General features: G+C 44.2%; 1 protein-coding gene across 6 annotated transcripts in view; it reads right to left on the bottom strand.

The window, feature by feature from the left end:
- Positions 1 to 15,769, bottom strand: part of ITPR1 (inositol 1,4,5-trisphosphate receptor type 1) — a 319,623-nt gene extending 303,854 nt beyond the window's left edge. For all 6 annotated transcript variants that reach the window (XM_067755266.1, XM_067755267.1, XM_067755270.1 and 3 more), the window contains exons 1-2: positions 15,531 to 15,769; positions 14,586 to 14,662 (exon numbers count right to left, since the gene is read on the bottom strand). The gene's annotated coding sequence lies outside the window, so the exon portion shown is untranslated. The remainder of the gene's footprint in view (positions 1 to 14,585; positions 14,663 to 15,530) is intronic.
- Positions 15,770 to 20,377: the final 4,608 nt, after the last annotated feature.

Raw genomic sequence — 20,377 nt, 5'->3', positions numbered from 1 at the left:
GCCTGTCCCTGGTGCATCACCCACTTCCTGATGACCAACTGCCCCATGTGTTTTCCCACCCACTTACTTTAATGTTGACAATTGTATACATCACCCAAGACACATGCAAAATACTCCCCAGAGACCTGGATTTGCACTCACTTACCCTACTTAAACACTTAAACTGACTAACATGGAATACCTCATCTACTTTTCTTTTTGGCCATGCCACGAGGCATGTGGGATCTTAGTTCCCCAACCAGGGATCAAACCCATGCCCCCTGCAGTGGAAGTGCAGAGTCCTAACTACTGGACCGCCAGGAATTTCCCTCATCTACTTCTAATAGCTTCCACGTTGATGCTTTTAACACTAGTTGTGACAGAACCCGAGGAAAATAATGCTTCGAGACAATCTAATTTCTATCACAGAACACAACTTCATCCAAGGCCAACAGTTGCAAGAACCACCAATGTAAGGGGTTGTAGAGTAACAGCCATTAAGGAAGTTGCATTTGAAGTGACTGTTTTCAGACATGGAGAGGAGAGGAACCTGCGCTTTACCATTTTTTAATGACCCCTCCCACTGCAGAACTCCTGGACTGGTTGGTGTAATCCTGCTCATCTGAAAAAGATGAACACAAGTACCATTGGCTTCCAAGTTCTCAGTGTTCCTTTGCAATGCAGGAGGAGCTTTAGCTGCGCAGCAATTTTGTTCTGCAAGAACAGCTTAAACGCATTAACATGCATATATTTCCGAACAGAAAGCTTTCCTCTCCCAAATGTTCCATGCCACCATGCAAGCTTCCAAATTACCTACCTATCCTATAAGCCAGTGGCTCTTAATGGTACCCCTGGGAGCTCCCAAGACCCTTTTGGAGAATCTTCAAAGTCAAAACTATTTTCATACGAACATCAAGGTGTCATTTGCCTTTTCACTCAGTCTGTCATACATGTACAGTGGAATTTTCCAGAGGCTGCAAGACATGTGATGTCACAAGAGACTCAAGGCAGAGGCAGGTATGTGAGTCCAGGTATCTTCTATTAAGCCAGATCTCAAAGCAATTTTCAAAAATGTAAAACAATGCCACTCTTCTCACTGAATTTTTTTTGTTTTGGAAAACATAGTTATTGTCTATTAAAAATATATGTTACTGTGTTAATATGCAATAGGTCTATTTCTTATATTTTCTGTGTTAATTTTCTCAGGGTTCATTCTGAATATGATAAATACAGATTGGTATAACTCATGTCAACAGAAGTTCTTTGAGGTCCTCAGTAATTTTTAAGCATGTAAAGAGCTCTTGAGGCCCAACAGTTTGAAAAAACTGCTGCTACAAATTTTCTTTAAGATTTACTCTGGCACTGTCTGGTCGTGTACTTAGGACTCATATCATATAAATATAAAAAACTGAATAGAATAGGATTAAAATGCAAACCATACAACTTAATAGCCAGGGCTTTAGAGAGGACCCCTTGATTCGAAACTTAAATCCTTTTTATTGGACACATTGAGTACCTACTATGTATTACCCCTACTCCAGGTGCCGAGGATGTAGGTCAAATAAGACAGTCCTGGTCCCTGCTCTCATGATACACATATTCTAGTGAAGACAGGAAACAAACAAAAAAGATAAAACAATCAAGTCAGACAATGATAAGTACTATGCCGAGAATTAAAACTGTCACCCAATCATATCAGTTATGGCTGGTCAGGGAACAAGTTGAGACATGTAAATAAGACCTGAAAGTCAAGACAGAGGCAGTCATGCAAAAGAAATCAGGCGGAAGGGCATTTTAGGCAGAGCAAAGAGCCAGTACAAAGGCCCTACAGCAAAAAAGGGCCTTGGCAAGTTCAAGAAACAGAAAACCAGTGCAAAGTCGGGAGAATTCATGGGGAAAGGAAGAAAGTACTGGGCAAGGTCAGAGAAAAGAGAAGCCTGTGCCAGTGGGACTTCACAAGGGTAAAATGCATGGCTTTTATTATAACTGTGATGGGAAGTCCGGAACCTTGACCAAGGCACTTACTCTTTCTGGGCCTCAAACTACTGATCTGCAGAATGGGGATCCTGAGAGTTTATCTCATAAAGTTGTGTTGAGGATTAAACACAAAGAAAGGAAATAACGGACTTAGCACACAGGAGACAAGACACAGGAAACATTCCTGTGTGCTGTTATTCTACCTTCCGATCTGCTCTCTTTTCTGCTCTCATAAGCTACTCGTATTGAGGGCTTATGGGCTTATGATCAGTTGAAGATCAGTCTATCAACCAGCAAGTCCCAATGAATGCAGACAAGGGACACACTGTGACATGCGTTTACCTGAACATGCCAACACCAACTCCTACAGAATGTTCTCCCCAAGTAAGACCCAAACCACCCAAGCACCGCCAAGTGAAGAATAGATGACTGCACGACACCTATGGAACCCCAAGTTTTGCTACTTGGCCTGAAAGCACCGTACGCTTGGAAAGTCATTCTTCTGCTGAAAAACGTAGCCAATGGAAATCCATCAGCTTTTCCTGCTCTTTCTTGGCATAGCCACATCACCTCCAGCCCCTACAAAACAAAGGGCTTTCGCCAAAGTCTTTCAGCGCTGGTTTTATTGCTGCTCGCTTTAAAAATGACTGTTTAAAAAGAATGAAATCATAAAGCACCCTTTAAAGTTAGGCTGCAAAGAAGCGGGCTTATGCACAGAGACTTACAAGTGCCTGGAGGTCCAAGAGACCTCAGGGACTTGGGAGGGGACACACGGGGGGGACCATAGCCGCCACCAACACAAAATGGCATCACTTCACTTTTAGGTCAAGCAGCCCCCGGTGGGCAAAGCCAGGCAAAACCACGAGGCCTTTTAGAGGGAAAACAAGAGTATGCCCAGGAAAAGGAAGAGCTGCCAGCATTTGATCAATGTCCTGGCTGGAGGCCAAGGACACTCCCTCCAGAGAAGCACACGCCTCAGTAAGACGCCCTAGCCCAGGCACATATATGGTAACACGGCTGTAAATACGGGGGAGAGAAAACCCATCCTTTTCATGGTTGACTCTGCCAACAGAAGGAGAAAAGGTTCTCTTTCTAACCGTCTCTGCTTACTGGGGACTCTCACGGTTAATTCTGGAACTTCCTTTGAGCAAAGACACTTTGACGATATCATCTTCGTTGTGAAACGAGGACGAGCAGCAGCACATTTTGCAGTCGGACACCCGGCTAGATGCTCCCACCCCCACTGCCATCCACGTCTCTGTGCAGCCCCCTCCTTGCCTTCTGGTTCCTCTAGAGTGTAATCAGACTGTCCTCAGAAATGCAGTGCGTCCCCATCAAGAGATAATTTATTTGACTGCACAAAGCACTTCTCTCTGGAGCTCAGAAGATCGCATTCTGCTTTCGTTTTCAGCCAGTGGCAAAGAAAGTCATCAATTCAGAAGTTTCAACTTTAAGCAGGGCCCTCTGTTACAATCTCAGAAATAATAATCGTAAATCTGAAGTTCGGAGCGATCCTCTGGTTTAAACTGTTGCTCCTTTTAGACATCTCACACACACACACAGAGATAAACTGCTTGCCTTTTCACAAACACATCCGCTAAATAAGCTACTCTTGAAACAGGTACATGGTCTACAGAGTTATTTCTCAGAAAAGATGTCAGTATGACACGTGCTCCTGGCCTACTCCTAAAGGCCAACGTAAGAGAAGCCCATCAAAGTTGGCAGTCAGAGCACTTTACATTTGGTGGGGAGAGATCATTTAGCCAAAAGTCCTCATTTTGTAGGTGGAAACAAACAAACATCCTCTGAGTGACTTCTTGGAGGTCACACAAACCAACTGGTGGCCAAAGCCTGCAGACCACAGGGCTCCAGGAACCAAGACCAACGCTTGGAGGGATGGGGAGGGTGTTTGTTTTGTTAAAAAGTTAAAGTCAGTCCCGACCTAAGAAGACTCCCCTCCGCGCCCCCATAGTCTGAACCACAAAAAAATAAATAAATAAATAATTTTAGAAAGCACGTTAGGTTAATATCCTCAGAGAGAGAGAAAAGTCTCACTAAGTTTGGGAAAAACACTCTAGGCTTTCTCAGCCTCAGGGTTACTGTCACTGGGGGGCAGAAAATTCTTTGCTGTGGGGGACCATTCCTGTGCACTGTAGGATGTTTAGCTGCATCCCTGGCCTCAACTCACTAGGTGCCACTAGCACCCTCTTCCCCTCAGCTGTGAGGACAAAAAAAAAAAAAAACATCTCTAGCCACTGCCTAACGGCCCCTGGGGGACCAAATCACCCCGCTGGAGAGGCCTGGTTGTTTTGATCTGAGACCTTTGGCTAGCATCTATTATTCTCTACAACTTGGCAGCAATGCCCCAAAGCAGGTATTTTTATACCTATTCTACAGAAGAGGAAACAGATGCACGTATGTTACATGTTTTGCCTGGACTGAACACGCAGGCAACACCCAGTTCTCGGGAGTCCCCATCCTGCGGCTCAGCAGGACAACACCATTTCAACCTGAGAGCAGCTCATTCACTACCACATTCCTACCTCCACTCCCTCTCAGTAACCATCACCAACTTTCCAAGCCGAACGCTCTCCAGAGAGCTGTGCTGAGAAAGCACCTCAAAAGCAACCATGAGGAACTGCTGAAGACCTTTCTACCCGGTTCTCACTTCATTCTCCACGGCAAACGGGCAAAGCAACAGGCCAACTCAGGAAATAGGTCACTGGGACAGGGGTACAAAAAATTAGATGAAGAAGTAGCCTACAGACTTCAATGGGAGATAAAACGTAGATAAATAACCTCATTCATGAGTATCTGTGAGCACTTACTATGTGCCAGGTACTCCTACGAGGGAAAAATCAAAAAGGTCTATAGATACGAAGTGTCACGGCGATTCAGATGACAAAGACTTTTAAGGTTCAGGAAAGGTTTCCCAGAAAGAAGAAGACCCGGCTGGGAAGAGAAGCACTTGGCAAGGTGGATACAGAGGGGATGAGGATGGGGTCGGCAGGCAGAAAGCACACGTGCAAAGGTACAGAGACAGAACATGATCACACACGTGGCTGGGAAGTACATGAATGTCCCCAAGTCTAGGTGTTTTTGTACGCTTTTTCTGTTCAGAAATATGTGCATGTGAAGGGGGTATGAGGAGCTTTTCAAGCTGTTTTTGCAAAACAAAATCACTTCCCAAAGAGAGCTGCTCCTGAAATGCAAACGGACACCGAGGAATTTGGAGGCTGTGATATTTTTTTCTTCTGTTCATCTTTTTCTGATGAGCAACGCTATACCAAGCAGTCCAGAAGTTCTGCTGACTTGAAGGGTCATAGAACATTATAAAACGTAACTTCCTCAAAGTGTCTGACAACAGGCTAAAATGCAGCTTTCTGTATGTCTGTGGCTTCACAATCCTTAGTAGGCTTTACATGTAGATTTTGGTCTCTTTCTACCTCTATCCGAACAGCCAATTTAAAAAAATCCCTCAATGTAAGCATGAAAGCTCTCATTTTTATCAGAGAGAATCCTGCCAGACTTTTTTTTTTTATCTTTATTGGAGTATAATTGCTTTACAATGGTGTGTTAGTTTCCGCTTTATAACAAAGTGAATCAGCTATACATATACATATATCCCCATATCTCCTCTCTCTTGCGTCTCCCTCCCTCCCACCCTCCCTATCCCCTCTAGGTGGTCACAAAGCACAAGCTGATCTCCCTATGCGATGCAGCTGCTTCCCACTATCTATTTTACATTTGGTACTGTATATATGTCCATGCCACTCTCTCACTTCGTCCCAGCTTACCCTTCCCCCTCCCCGTGTCCTCAATTCCATTCTTTATGGCTGCATCTTTATTCCTGTCCTGCCCCTAGGTTCTTCATAACCATTTTTTTAAATTTTATTTTATTTATTTTTTTGTACAGCAGGTTCTTATTAGTCATCCATTTTATACACATCAGTGTATACATATCAATCCCAACCTCCCAATTCACTAATGATGAACAATCTGAAAGAGAAATTAAGGAAACTCCCATGTACCACTGCAACAGAAAGAATAAAATACCTAGGAATAAACCTACCTAGGGAGACAAGAGACCTGTATGCAGAAAACTGTAAGACACTGATGAAAGAAATTAAGGATGATACCAACAGATGGAGAGATATACCATGTTCTTGGATTGGAAGAATCCTGCCAGACTTCTATACCCTCACCTTAGTTGGTGATTTCGCCTACCTTTCCTCTTAATTGAACATGAGAAGGCTGCTAGGGGAAAGTACAAAGGTCAGTTTCAAGAGGTGACAGCTAGCCATGAAAAAACAAACTATAAAAATAAGTTCTGGGGGCTTCCCTGGTGGTGCAGTGGTTGAGAGTCCGCCTGCCGATGCAGGGGACACGGGTTCGTGCCCCAGTTCGGGAGGATCCCACGGGCCGCGGAGCGGCTGGGCCCGTGAGCCATGGCCGCTGAGCCTGCGCGTCCGGAGCCTGTGCTCCGCAGTGGGAGAGGCCGCAGCAGCGAGAGGCCCACGTACCGGGGGAAAAAAAAAAAAGTTCTGAAAAAGCACAGGGGCAAGCACCCTCCAGCACAGATATCACACTTTCACACGCATTAAGAACCCCCTGGGGACCTTGCTAAAACGCAGTTTCAGCTTCAGTGGATCTGGGGTGGGACCCGAGAGTCTGCATTTCTAACAAGCTCTCAGTTTGAAGCCACTGATGCTGGTCTGGTGACCACAAATGGAGTAGTAAAGATGTAGAACAAGGTTTCTCAAATTTTTGGCTGTGACCCACAGTAAGAAATACACTGAACTTACAATCCAATGTTTACTCTGTGTGTGTGTGTCCGGGGGGGGGAGGGAGAGAGAGAGAGAAAGATTGAGAAAAGTTGTTGCAGCATACACAGTTCTCTTAAGTATCCATGTGATATACTGTGACGTTTTCTATTCTGGTCTACTTTATCAAAAAATCATCTATCAAGGTCCACCAAACTGATTTCACAACTTCTTAATGGCCTGCCACACAGTTTGAAAAGCATGGCTATAGAACAAGAGTAACATTCCTGCTTGACTGGGGAGAACTCCTACATCCTAACCCCAGCCTACTAAAGCTAAAACTGAGACCAACTTGAAAAGTTAAGAGTATGTTCAGGGCTTCCCTGGTGGCGCAGTGGTTGAGAGTCCGCCTGCCAATGCAGGGGACACGGGTTCGTGCCCCGGTCCGGGAAAGATCCCACATGCTGCAGAGCGGCGAGGCCCGTGAGCCATGGCCGCTGAGCCTGCGCGTCGGGAGCCTGTGCTCCGCAACGGGAGAGGCCACAGCAGTGAGAGGCCCGCGTACCACACACACACACACACACACACACACAAAAAAAAGAGTATGTTCAGAATTTTTTTTTCAAAGGCAAGGATGTATCGATTACATTCTGGACAAGCTTTCATGAAAAATGTTCAGGTTTCACATTTCCTTCATTTTAATTTATTTTCTGACCCACAGGATGAGAGTGAGAAGAGTACCTATCTGGCCCTGAGCTCAGCTCTCTAAGTACCATCTCCCACTCAAAAGAACTAGGGCTTCTTGGAGAAAAGACTGAACTCAGGTCTGCGTCAAGAAATATAGAAGATGAGCCTGGAACATCTTGTCATACAAGAAGCAGGAAGTCTAAGACCACTGGGGTTGTGTCTTTTGAATCAACGTGAGTAGCCTCTCTCTGAGCAGAGATGGACAATTTGAACATCAGTAAGGATGACTACACAAAATGAAACATAGAAAATACGTCTAAAGCCATGAGTTCATAATGATATTAAAAGACCATACCCGTTGGTCATCTCGGTACAGGGTTTCTCAACAGTGGCACTGCTGATGCTCTGGAATGGATTATTCTGGGTTGGAGAGCTGTGAGATGTATGGAAGGCTATTTAGCAACACCCCTGGCCTCTAACCATTGGATGCCAGTAGCACCCTCTCCCCAGTTGTGACAACCAAAAATGTCCCCAGATATCGTCCAATGTCCCCCACTTGAGATCCATTGCCATGGATCATGCAAGGGGATCAACGTGTTATTTCTGAAAACTGATAAAACACAGAGAGAGACTCAAGTATTGATCCTGTCTTTTGTTTATATCTATGAAACTTTACCCCAGGAAACCAAACACTAAGTGGAGGAAATTTCATGTCATAAAATATTCCAGCTAATAAATGAACCAGAAATAGAATTAGGAGTGTTACAAGTCCAGCTGAACTAATGGATTGAGGCAATCAGCATCCCTGGATGCTAATCACAAGAAAGCATGTCCAGACATACCACACACGCCCGTGAGTGAAGCTCACAGTAGACTTGGGGGAAAAAAAGCGTGACTCTGATGAAGCCTCTGCATCTAACTATCAAATTAAACACAAATATAATAAATACAGAGGACAGAGGAACATGTTCAACTACACCACACTGATGCAGTCAGCAAAATGCAGACTGTAGGAAAAGATATCACCCAGTTTCTTTAATAACAACCAAAAAATGCATGGAAAGAAAAGAGGGGTCGAGGAAATACGTAGATTAAAAGACACAGTGACCATTTGCAATGTATCGACCTTATTTGGTTCCTAATTCAAACAAACTGCTGAAGTATGCATATCTGTTATTATTATATATATGTTGAAATAATAAATTTATTTAAATTAAGGAAGTGAGAACACAGATGCAATTTTAAAATTTGCTTTTTTTCCCCTTGAGATGGACAACAGTATCGTGATTGTTTGTTTTTTTTTAAAGAATCCCAATACTAGAGATATATACTAAAATATAGATGAACTGGTATATCTGAGATTTGTTTCAATACCATCCAAGAAGAGAGGGAAGAGTATATGAGAATGTGGATAAAACAATATGGGTCATGAACTGATAACCATGGAGGGTGAGTAAGGAGTAAAGAGGGGTTCATAATACTAAGATCGCTACTACTTCATGTATTTCCAATTTTCTAGAGTAAAGTTTTCCTGTTAAGTGCAAACAAAAGAGTGCCTGGCCCTAACGCCTCAGGGGATTAGGTTACTTTGCAGAACCAATGAGAAATTTTTTATTTAAATACATGATAACTAGGCTTTACCCCTGTAATGTGGTTACTGACATTTGAATAGTGTTTTACCTTCCATTTCGTTTTCTTTTTTTATTCTTTTCTCCTTATTTCTTTTTGATTTATAGTTGATTTATAATGTGTTTCATGTGTACAGCAAAGTGAATCAGTTATACATATACACATATCCACTCTTTTTTACATTCTTAAAAACAGTACAAACTGAATGAGAAAACCTGGACTCTATGACAGTGATGAAACCTGAATGATATACTTTTTTTTTTTACCCTAGTGATTCCATACATGTCCTCATTCCAATGAAATCCCATCAAACGTACAGGCCCCTCTGGATAAATGACTCAGATGTCTATTTATTAAGAAGAAAATATGTTCACAATATAGAATGCAAAACGCAAGGAATCAAACAGGAGGTATGAGTCCCTTTTCACAAAATTTAAACATACGTGTAATTTTTATATGTCTATACATAGAGGGAAAGTTTGAAACCCTAATCTTAGATGGTAGGATTGGAAGTGACTGCTTTTGTTTTGTTGCCTATATTTCCTAAGGTTTTACAACTGAATACGTACATCTTACACAATAAGTAACAAAATGTATTTTTGTTACACGTTTGTACACATTGAGGGGTCCACTCCACTCATCAGGGAGAATCACTTAGAAGGAACTTCATATCCCCAAAGGATATTAGATAGCAGAGCATGAGTGCTCTTTGTGTAATTCCTTAAAATGAGACTAGACAGACTGCAGGGTAGCCACAGGGCACAAAAGGTTTGTGTTGAAGATAAACCCCCAGGAATATCATTAGGTTCTTAGAATTTGTTTTGTTATCCAAGCTAACAGTACGTTCACCTCTTTTATCAAAGATGCCTTTCCTCCTGAAGTGAATTACAATCCCAAGTAAATCAGGTGATTAACCAGACAGTCTAGAAATCTGGGTTTTATCCCCCAGCAGGTTCCAAGCTGGTATGTGATCCTGCCAGCCTCACCAAAGCCTCTTTGGAAAGGACAAGGTGGTTTAGTGATGCCGAGAACCAGAGAATTCTGTGCAAGTTTACAAATCTTCGGGGAAACAAATCATTGCATACCGGCAAACACCTGGCCCCTGCACAATCTTCCCGATTCCCTCTCCCACCTGAACACCTGGCACTCTCCCTCAGCTGCAGCCATCCTGGCCTCCTTGTCCTTCCTCTAACAGGCCCCACCTGCTCCCATCTCAGGGCCTTTACACTGGCTGCTCTGGCCCTTTGGAACATCCACCCCCCAGACACCTACATGGCTCACCCACCCACTTCCTTCAGATCTCTGCTGAAATGCCACCGTGTTAAACAGCCCTTCCCTAACACAACATGGCAAATCAACAAAAATTTTTTAAAAAAATAAGAGAGAGAGACAAGGAGGCATAATAGGTAAATGAGTACAGTTTGAGCTGACCAATTAACAATCGATTTCCCTATTACCACAACCATAAACAGAGATGAGAAACTGATCACAACGTTTTCGCATTGCAGGTATAAATAACAAAACGCAAACTGAAAATAAAAAGAGACTGACTGAAGTCAAAAGAAGAAAAAAAAAAAAGACCTTCCATGACTCCTGATCTCCCAGAGTACTCCCTTATCCCCTTTACTGTTCTGTTGCTGTTATCATTTTTTTCTTTTTATTGTGGCAAGATATACATATATAACACAAATTTTACCATTTTAGCCATTTTTAAGTGTATGATTCAGAGGCATTAAGTACATTCACATTATTCTGCAACCATCACGACAATCCATTTCCAGAACTTTGTCATCTTCCCAAAAGGAAACTGTACCCAATAAACACATTCCCCATTCCCCAGCAGCCCCGCCCAGGGCAACCCCTATTCTGCCTCTTGTCTCTAAGAACTTGATGCTCTAGAAACCTCTTCTAAGCAGAACCATACACTATTTGTTCTTTTGCATCTGACTTGTTTCACTTAATAGAATGTTTTCAAGGTTCACCTATGTTATAGCATGTATCAGAACTTCATTCCTTTTTAAGGCCAAATAATACTCCACTGTACAGATATACCACATTTTGTTTATCCGTTCATGGGTCAATGGGCATTTGGGTTGTTTCCATCTTTTGCCTATAGTGAATAACGCTGCTATGAACATGGGTATACAAAAATGTTTGAATCCCTGCTTTCAACTCTTTGGGGTATATACCCAGAAGTGGAATTGTTGGGTTACCTAGTAATTCTACATTTAATTTTTTGAGGAACAGCCATACTGTCTTCCACAGTGGCTGCACCATTTTACATTCCTACCAACAGTGCACAAAGGTCCCAATTTCTCCACTTCCTCACCAACACTGTTGTCTTCCGTTACCCCTCACTCAGCTTTATTCTTCTCCATAGCATTTACTACGTATCACACTACAACACTTACTTATTATATTGGCTGCCTACCCCCAGTTAGGATTTAAGCCTCTTAGGAATAGGACTCTCATCGCTGCATCCCCAGCATCTAGAACACACCCTGGCACACAGCAGGTACTCAAAGTTTGTTGAATGAAGGAATAAAATATTTGAACCACAACTTAAACAGGCATTAGAGTTTCTAGAATAGATTTATCATACCAAGTGCCTTAAATAATGTCCAGTTTAGGGAGGAACCTGGACATAGTTGACAGGAGGAATAGCTCAGTGGGTGATGGTTTCAGCTCATCCTCATTAGCAATAACCTCAGAACCACAAACACTATGACAATTGGTAGGAATCATGGAAATTATGTCATTCCTGTCCCTGACTTCAAGCCTTAATTCATTTCATCAAAAGAGCCGGGCAGGGCTTCCCTAGTGGCGCAGTGGTTGAGGGTCCGCCTGCTGATGCAGGGGACACGGCTTCGTGCCCCTGTCTGCGAAGATCCCACATGCCGCGGAGCGGCTGGGCCCGTGCGCCATGGCCGCTGAGCCTGCGCATCCGGAGCCCGTGCTCCGCAACGGGAGAGGCCACAACAGTGAGAGGCCCGCGTACCGAAAAAAAAAAGAGCTGGGCAAAAACTTAGTGAACTAAAAACTCGCGTGTACTTCCAGTTACTAAAGAAAGAGCCTGTGAAAGCAATGTGTTTTATTTTAAAAGATCAAACCAACAGCAAAAAGATGGGGCACTGGCCTTGGGTAGACTCCTTAATTAGACGTGCCCAAGAGCAGCTTGACCTAAAAACCTAACTCCAGGCCTAATTTTAATTCTTTGACTTTTTTCTGTTGTTCAAATTTGGTGTTTGTTGCTTCATTTTGGTTTGTTTTTTAAGAGCTGCTTGTAAAGAAATCAGATTTTCCATGAAATCATTACAAATGAGCTAAAAAGCCATTTGGGTTTTTGCTGTGGAAGTCAGTTGTTAGTATACCATTGTATTAGAAGTTTCTTTCTCTCTTTAAGACTACGGTCTTCCTCAGCTGAAAATATTTTGAGATAAAAGGCAACAGATCTGTCTTTAGTTCGCCTATTTCTTCTCTAAGCAAACATTCCATCTCTCCTTCCTCAAGAAAAGGTGCTAACTCCCTCCAAAAGGCAACCGCTGTGTTTAAATGGATAACACCACTGTCAACCCCAAACAACTTCCATGAGTACCAAACTGGAGGCCAGGAGTAATTCATTACGAGCATGAAGAACTTTCCCTGCCTGATAAGGAAATCTTGATAGGATATTCTGTTCCAATTTGAATTATTCAAAAAGCAGATTATACTTTCAACACACACACACGCAAGCGAAAGAAACGAAAAAGAAAAGTGTTCTTACACAACTGGCCACAAAGCAAACTGAAGGATACATGAAAAGACATCAACATTTCACAGTTTAGACTCACTGCAATTTAAACTTTCGAAGTATTCAAATGGAGAAACACCTGATTCTTGTAACCTGCTCAGATGCCTTGATGTAGACAATCAAGATGGATTTCAGGTGTGAGATAAACCCAATGATGAACTTAAGCAACGTTCCTTGTGGTTTGGTTTCTTTTATTCTCCTCATGCAGACTTGCAGCACACAGCTTACCAAAACGAACTCAGTACAACACCTAAGACCTCCTCAAATAGCCACAGTCTTTTATTCCTACATCTATGGCTACATCGTTTTCTTCTTACATCAAGGTCACTTTGTTCCTTCATCGTTTGGTGGGACACAAGCAAAAGTTATTCATCGACAGCAATAAGTTTACCACTTTTCCCAGGTACCCCCTTATCGCCCCACAAACCTAGATGCATTTGTGGGAAGCAGCAGAGTCCCAAACCTTGGGGTTATATCTTGCATCCACTGGGTGCTAGTTACCGGACAAGTGATTTCACTTTCTGCACCTCAGCTTCTTCACCTGTACCTGACTCACAGGGTTTCTGTGATGTATGGCTCTGGACCTGGCTTACAAGTACTTAATGGGCATTATTATTTTTAGCAACCAGAGAAGAGACCACTTTCTCCCTGCCTGCACCTTACTCTGAAGAGGGGACCTGAACCCAATCCTTGGCCTTATGAGTGCCCACGTAGCCATACGAGTCAAGAAAACTCCAAGAAGGAAGTAGACCTCACACATCCAAATCCTTCCCACTCCACGAGCACTCCTGAGGAGCTTATCAACAGGAAACAAAAGCACAATACTACTATAATGAAATGTCTGACTTTTCTTTTCTAATTAGCAAAGCCCGAAGATTGTAGCCCAGGGAACAGCTAAATATTTAGAATGTTAAAGAAGTTACGAAGACCCAGGCCCCCCACCCATATTACCCTATCGTTTACCCTCTTCCTGACCATTTCAGAAGAAAAAACTTGTGATGCTCAAATCTGCAGCAATGAGGATGTAAGTGCACCCGTTGAAACCTCCCTCTCGTGAAGTGCAGTCTGAACATTTGGGGAGGAAAAAAATAGGAGCTGCTTGCGTTTACAGTTAAATGCTGCTCTAAGCTCATATCCCATGACAGGCACCTAAACCATAGGAATCCACCAGATTCCTTGATGTTCAAGTGGCTTCAAGTCAAGGGCTGGATGCTATTATCTTATGTTTCAAGAACTTCCCTTTTTAAAGTTCTAATTCTTTCAGTTTGCCAGCAACCACTTTCATTTCTTGGAACCCAATCTACTCTGATTAAACACACGTTCACAGTAAGAAAAAAGAAAGTGACTATTTTGAAAGAGAGAAGCAGATAATTTTCGCTTACATATCTTGGCAGATGAAATACACTGAATCCTTCAGAATTTAAATCATCAGCACACCACCTGGCAAGTTCAAGTCTCACGTCACCAATGGGCATCCCTTCTACTGGTCCGTTTAATGTTTTTCTTTTTTTCCCCTCCTCTCATAAACCTTCAGGCTGCTTCACTTCTGAGCTAGGGCCAAAAGTACTAGGCAGGACTGCCCTCTGGATCTCATCCGCTCCCTAAAGCCCTCACCAAAGGCAGTGACAAATTTTGGAGACTGAGCTATGAAGTTTCCTTTTATTTCCTACTCCCCATCTCCATGACTCTTTAGAGGGAACTTAAATAGGCTTAGGACAAAAACTCCTTATTGATTACAGCTCTCAGGCTTCCACACTCACCTGACCCGGGTCAGGCACTCTGTTGCCAAAACACGCCCAGCCAGGAGTGCGAGTCTGGCTCCCCCCGTAGTCAGCTCCTAAATAATGAGAAAGAAGGAAGACAATATGAGATTGGCCAGATGTGGGTGCCTAAGAGAAATTTTCAAATTCCACACTTCCACTTTCGTTAGACTCCTTCCTGGAGAGACAACCCCGCTGCCCCCGCAACACACACACACACACACACACACACACACACACACACACACACACGACCACCACCACCAAATCTGACAGGTAGGTTGGTGGGATCACTTAAGTGAGGATTACAGGTAACTTCGCTTATTTGTTTCCAATATATAACTGACAGGTGAGACTAAGTGCGCACAAACTTCGAACGCGCCGAGGGGCTGAAACTAAGCGAAGTGTTTGGCAGATCCCAAAGCACTTGTTTCCCAGAGCGGAGGCCAAGTATCCTCATCGGGCGTGAGCTTCGTCCACACTTCATCCCTCACCGCTCCCGGGGTTTTCTTCCGTTTTTTAAAACCTCCCCACTGGGGCCCCAGTACACGCATTATTCTCCCAACCGTGCAGCACGAGGGACGGCTACATTTTAAGAAAGATTGTTTCCTGCAGCGGACTCACACAGGACACCCCCGCACACACCTCCCAAAAAACAAAACAAAACAAAACAAAACAACTGTTTCCTGCAGCAGCTGCAACAGTTTCCAACTTGGGGGAATGCCATTCCAATCCAGAATGGGCAGCCCTCAAAGCCAGTCGATGGAGTTCAGAATTTTTTTAACCTCAGATGAACCCCCCCAAAATGCCCTCTGTAAAAGAACCTCTAAATGCATGCAAGTGCGTGCAAATCCACCAAGAACTCCCAGAGAGCGAGGCAAAAACTTCTGCCCCCGGGGGAACAGTACCAACTCCCCGCGCCCTCTGCCCGGCCCCAGCCGCTACCTTGGTGCCCGGGGAGCCACGCCGCTTTGGGGGAGGAGGGCGAGGAGAGGGGTTAGCAGCCGCTGGGTAATCCCATGTCCGCGAAGAGGGAGCTCGTTCCGCGAGGATGGAAGCGGAACACCCACACCTCCTCTCGGCGTGGGCTTTCTCTCTCCACCCTCTGCCTCCTCCTCCACCACCACCTCCTCCTCCTCTCCTCCCACCCCAGCAAGCCTGAGGAAGCGCCTCAGCAGCTCATCCACATGGTTACTGCACTGAGAAGCGGCTCCTGGCAGCTTATATAGGCCGGGAAGCTCCCTGGGCAATGTAGTCCGAGTCCGGGGTCGCGGCGGCGCCTGGGGCAGGGAGGATGAACTACAAGTCCCAGAATCCTATGGGCTCCCGGGCTGGGCTCTAAATAGACGCACGCCGGGACAGGGAGGGGCGTCCGGCCGAGAGTCCGGGCTTCAAAACGAGCTCGGGTCTGAGAGGCGGCTGGGTTTGGAGCCCGCGACCCAAAACCATCTCTGGGGGCGCCCCCAACCCTTGGGGACTCTCCTCCTTCGGCTGCCCCCTTTCCCTAGAATCCAGGTGTCACTGGGAGCAGAGGGCGGGGAGGAGCTCGGATTTCTGCTTTGGGAAGTTTTTACAAGCTGTTACCCACCCTTCCCCCGCTTTGAGTCCCCGAGCCAAGAATTTCAGAAATCCAGGGCACAAAAACGCCAGTGTTTGCGGTCAAGGATTAAAGGCGCGAGGTTGTCTTTATTTAATCTGCTCTGCCCTGTTCGGGTTTGCACAGAAAACTAAGTCTGGGAGCAGTGCAAGCGGGGACACAGGCAAGTGGCTTGAGAACACTTTCCTGAGCCCGAGCTGCTTGTGTGTTTCCTCGCCCCGCAGGAGGTAAAGAAACGCAAGCCTCTCGGTGCACAAATAAAGGAGCCGGGTTGTGACTTGCCAGCGCTGAGATTGAGAGGCAGAAAATAAATACAAACCGCGACCTCGGTCCTGACCCTGCTACAGGCAGCCCCTCTGCTCCCGGGAGCTGTAAATGCTTAAGTAAATAAACCGCAAACCAGAAAAATAAGGGCTGTGGAGAGAGAAGCTCATACAAAGATGCGCGTCCAGGCGGGGCGCCCTCCAGCAGCTCCGACAGGGGCTTCAGGGACAAGGTGGCTTTCAGCTCACTCACTGCTAAGTGATGCCTGGCTATAAGCTTCTGGCTGCGGCTTTTACAGGGAGGGCAAGTCAGCCTCAGAAGATGTGCGTTCATTCCTCAAACGTTTCCTCAGAGTCTACTGGGTACCAGGCGCTGTGCCAGGCACTGGAGTATGGTGGTGAGCCAAAACACATCGCAGTGTTCCGGACAGGCACTGCCTACTGCCGCATAGGATCTGCTACAACAGCAATAGCAATAATAATAATTGGGGAGACTGATTTTGAGCCCAGCCCACATGCACTTGTCATCAGTTTTAACAACCCTAGGCATATTTATTATCCCTATTTGACAGACGCGCAACTGAGGGCTCAAAGAAATCAAGTAACTTCCCAAGATGACGCCGTCAATTAAGTAGTGCAGCCTGGATTCCAAGTCCAGCCTGTAAGTGTACTAAGTCCTTGTCTTTCGGGAAATCCATCACAACTGCCTTCAACGGCCTCCCTCCCCATTTTGGGAGCAGCCTCTGAGCCCTTGGGCAAGTCATTTTTATCTCTTTGCCCGAGTTTTGCCATCTTGGAGGGAGAAAATCATTAGAATTTGCCAACTTTCTGTCAAGTTTGCTTGATACAGAGTCAACAGTCTTATGAAACTTCAGAAACAAATTAGGGGAGCAGCATAGCTGATAATTATTACTGACATAATAATGCCAAAACTAATAATAATTACTGACATTTATTGGGTACAGGCCATGTGCCAGGCATTACTCTAAACTCTTTATGTACATTACCTCATCAAATCCTATTAATGAACCTTTTTTTACTTATGAGAAAATTGAGGCACAGAGAGGTTAAGTAACTTCCCCAAAGTCACACAGGGAGTAGGCTGTCTGACTCCCAAACCTTGGTTTTTTACTACTGCCCTCCACAGCTTCCCCAATGTAAACATATGTGTTGTATTTGTGCATATAAGCGTTTAATCATCCAGGAATAGTTATCACATTCACCTTTGTCCCCTCCTCTCTTTCAGCATCATCCTCTGGTTGCTGGACACCACAGGCTTCTGCCTAATGCCTCAAGCTACCCCTCCCATCAGCAGGAAGCTCCCCCATCTTGTCACAACAAAGGGGTTCGCACCTTTCCCATCTGTCCCCTCTCTTCCTCCATGAAAACAATCTGTTCTATTTCTAAAGGGTTTTTTGTTCTGCTTTTCATATTCAACAAATCGCTCTATGCTGACATAACTGGTAAATAACTGGTAAATACTAAAGCACCCTACCCTGTGCTTCTAATTCAGAAACACAGTGGGATTTTAACGTGGATTTTCTGAAGGAAATTTGCTCAAGTCTGAGGGCTGGAGTTGGGTGATTTTCATCCTCACCATATAGTGGACACTTGACCTTTAACTGCTTTCTCCACTGTCTTCCCACCCAGACCACAAGTTTCATTAAAGGCACGGACCGTATTTTATTTACGCTTGTATTCCCTACCACTCCTAATGCAGCAGGCCTTAGTCCTCTGTCTGCGCATTTTTTTAGATATGCAAAAAAAAATGTTCATTTTAAAAAGGTGTTTTGACAGGAGGTGTGGCAGGCATGTGGAAAGCTAGATGAACATATTTTTTGAGCACACATACCTTGTAGCCCATTTGCGTCATAGACTGTTTCCTCTACCTGTGTGTATGAATGGTCCTATTCAACATTTTGCAACTGGCCTCAGGTTCTGGAAGCTACTAGATCACTAGAAAGTAGTTTTGCGAAATTTGCTATGCTGCACAGAGGTTCTCTATGATGGAGTATGACTGATGATTGAATTCCCGATAAAAGGACCACAGCCCATTTCATTCTCCATTATCCATAGAGGGAAGGGGGCTTCTTTGTCTTTGCTGTATTTTTTTTCCTGGTAGAAGTTTCTAGATCTGTGCTTTCCAATACAGTACCCACTAGGCATTCGGGCACTTACGATGTGACTACTTGTAACTGAGATGTGAAGTAGGTATAAAATACACACTGAACTTTAAAGACTTAGGACAAAAAAATCAAAATATCTCATTAATAATTTTTATATTGATCACGTGGTGAAATGATAATATTTTGGATATATTGAGATAAGTAGATTATAAAAATCAATTTCACCTGCTTCTTTTTACTTTTTTATGGTATTACCGCAATATTCAAAATTACATATATGGCTTATATTATATGCTACGGGACAGTGCTGGTCTAGAACACCAAGAATCTGATTCTTGAGATCCAACTTGAGAAGATGACCAGCCCTGAAAGTTGCCATTTATGACTTTGCCCTTGAAAATGCCCTATGCAGGGAAGTAGGAGAGCTTTACAGTCAGGATACTATCACAGATTGAGCAGAAGTCTGAAGAACGTCCAAAACTAGCACACCAGCCTACCCCAGGGAAACCCCGCAAATAGAAACAGGTTCTCGTCAGCGGTATTTAGCTGAAAACTGCAACTGAATTAATCTTCTGAGAAGCCCACCCTCAAATGCTACCCTGATTAACACAGCAAGATATGCTGGAGAAAGCAAAGAATGGAAAAAAAATGGGTGTGACACCCAGGTGCACCATTAATATCCATGTAGCTGTGGCCAGTCACCTAACTGTGCAGAGGCTCAGTGTTTTTGATGAGTAAAGCCAATAATCCTTGCCCTGCCAAGTTCACCAGATCAAATGAGTCATTGGACATGATTGGCGTTGCAAGCTCACCGTAGCTGTACCAAGAGAGCCTTATCGACAAGCATGGGGAAAATGTTGATGCGTCATGATATAGTACTCAGTTCCAAACCAAACTTCAGATTATTAGGGCAGCATTAGTCCCAGTTTTCTCCCAGGCAAATGTCACAGTGAGCCTTGAGTACTTTCATTAATAGCTCTCCAAATCACTCTTAAATGGCAACACAGAATGACTGACGCTGAAGTCAGAGAATTTGATGTATTTTTTCGGGCCCTGTTGTGTTACCTACATGTGTACTACATTTACTATCAGTAAAGAGAACTAGCTACTATATAGCCAATCTTCCAACTGTTCTCTCTTGGTCATTGGTCATTATTCACTTTTTGTGGTGGAAGGATGGAGTCACAGTCCTCTTTGAGAATCTTATAAAACCCATGGACATTTGCCCCAGCACAACACAGATGCTCACAATTTTAGCACCAGTTCTTGAAATTTCTTGTGCCAACACCCCCAGTCTCATTCATAGATACCCCTACAAGACTAGATTGTCTTTTAGCTCCGTCTTTTTGTAATGTTGTCTCTCCAACCAGATACACTGTTTGAAGGTAGCGACCAGGTCCTATATTTGTGTAGCATGTAGCTCAGCTTTGTATACAGAGTAGGTGCACAGCATTTATTGGCTAATTCACTGTCGAAACTGTAAGGATGGCCAGAAGAAATGATGCACAAACACATAGCAGCCCTACCTGAGATGGAAAAAGTGCAGTCGGCATTTGGACAAGAGCAGAAGAGAGACCAATTTGGCATGGAGCTAGGAAAAGTAAGGTGTTTTTCCTGAGCCCAGGCTCTGGGCATCCTCTGAGGCTAGGAAAAGGCATGAACAGGGAGAGGCCCTATATTTGCTGTCCCATCTCTGGAATTTAAAAGAGAATCCTGGTCAGTAACCTTGCATGTGGAGGGAATCTGGGTAAATTGTCAATGATATAAAATCGGGGAGGCAGCATAATAGCCACAGAAGAATGCAAA

The sequence above is a fragment of the Pseudorca crassidens genome, chromosome 10 (assembly GCF_039906515.1).
Source record: "Pseudorca crassidens isolate mPseCra1 chromosome 10, mPseCra1.hap1, whole genome shotgun sequence".
NCBI classification, from domain to species: Eukaryota; Metazoa; Chordata; class Mammalia; order Artiodactyla; family Delphinidae; genus Pseudorca; species Pseudorca crassidens.
This window is presented reverse-complemented; position numbering and strand designations above follow the sequence as displayed.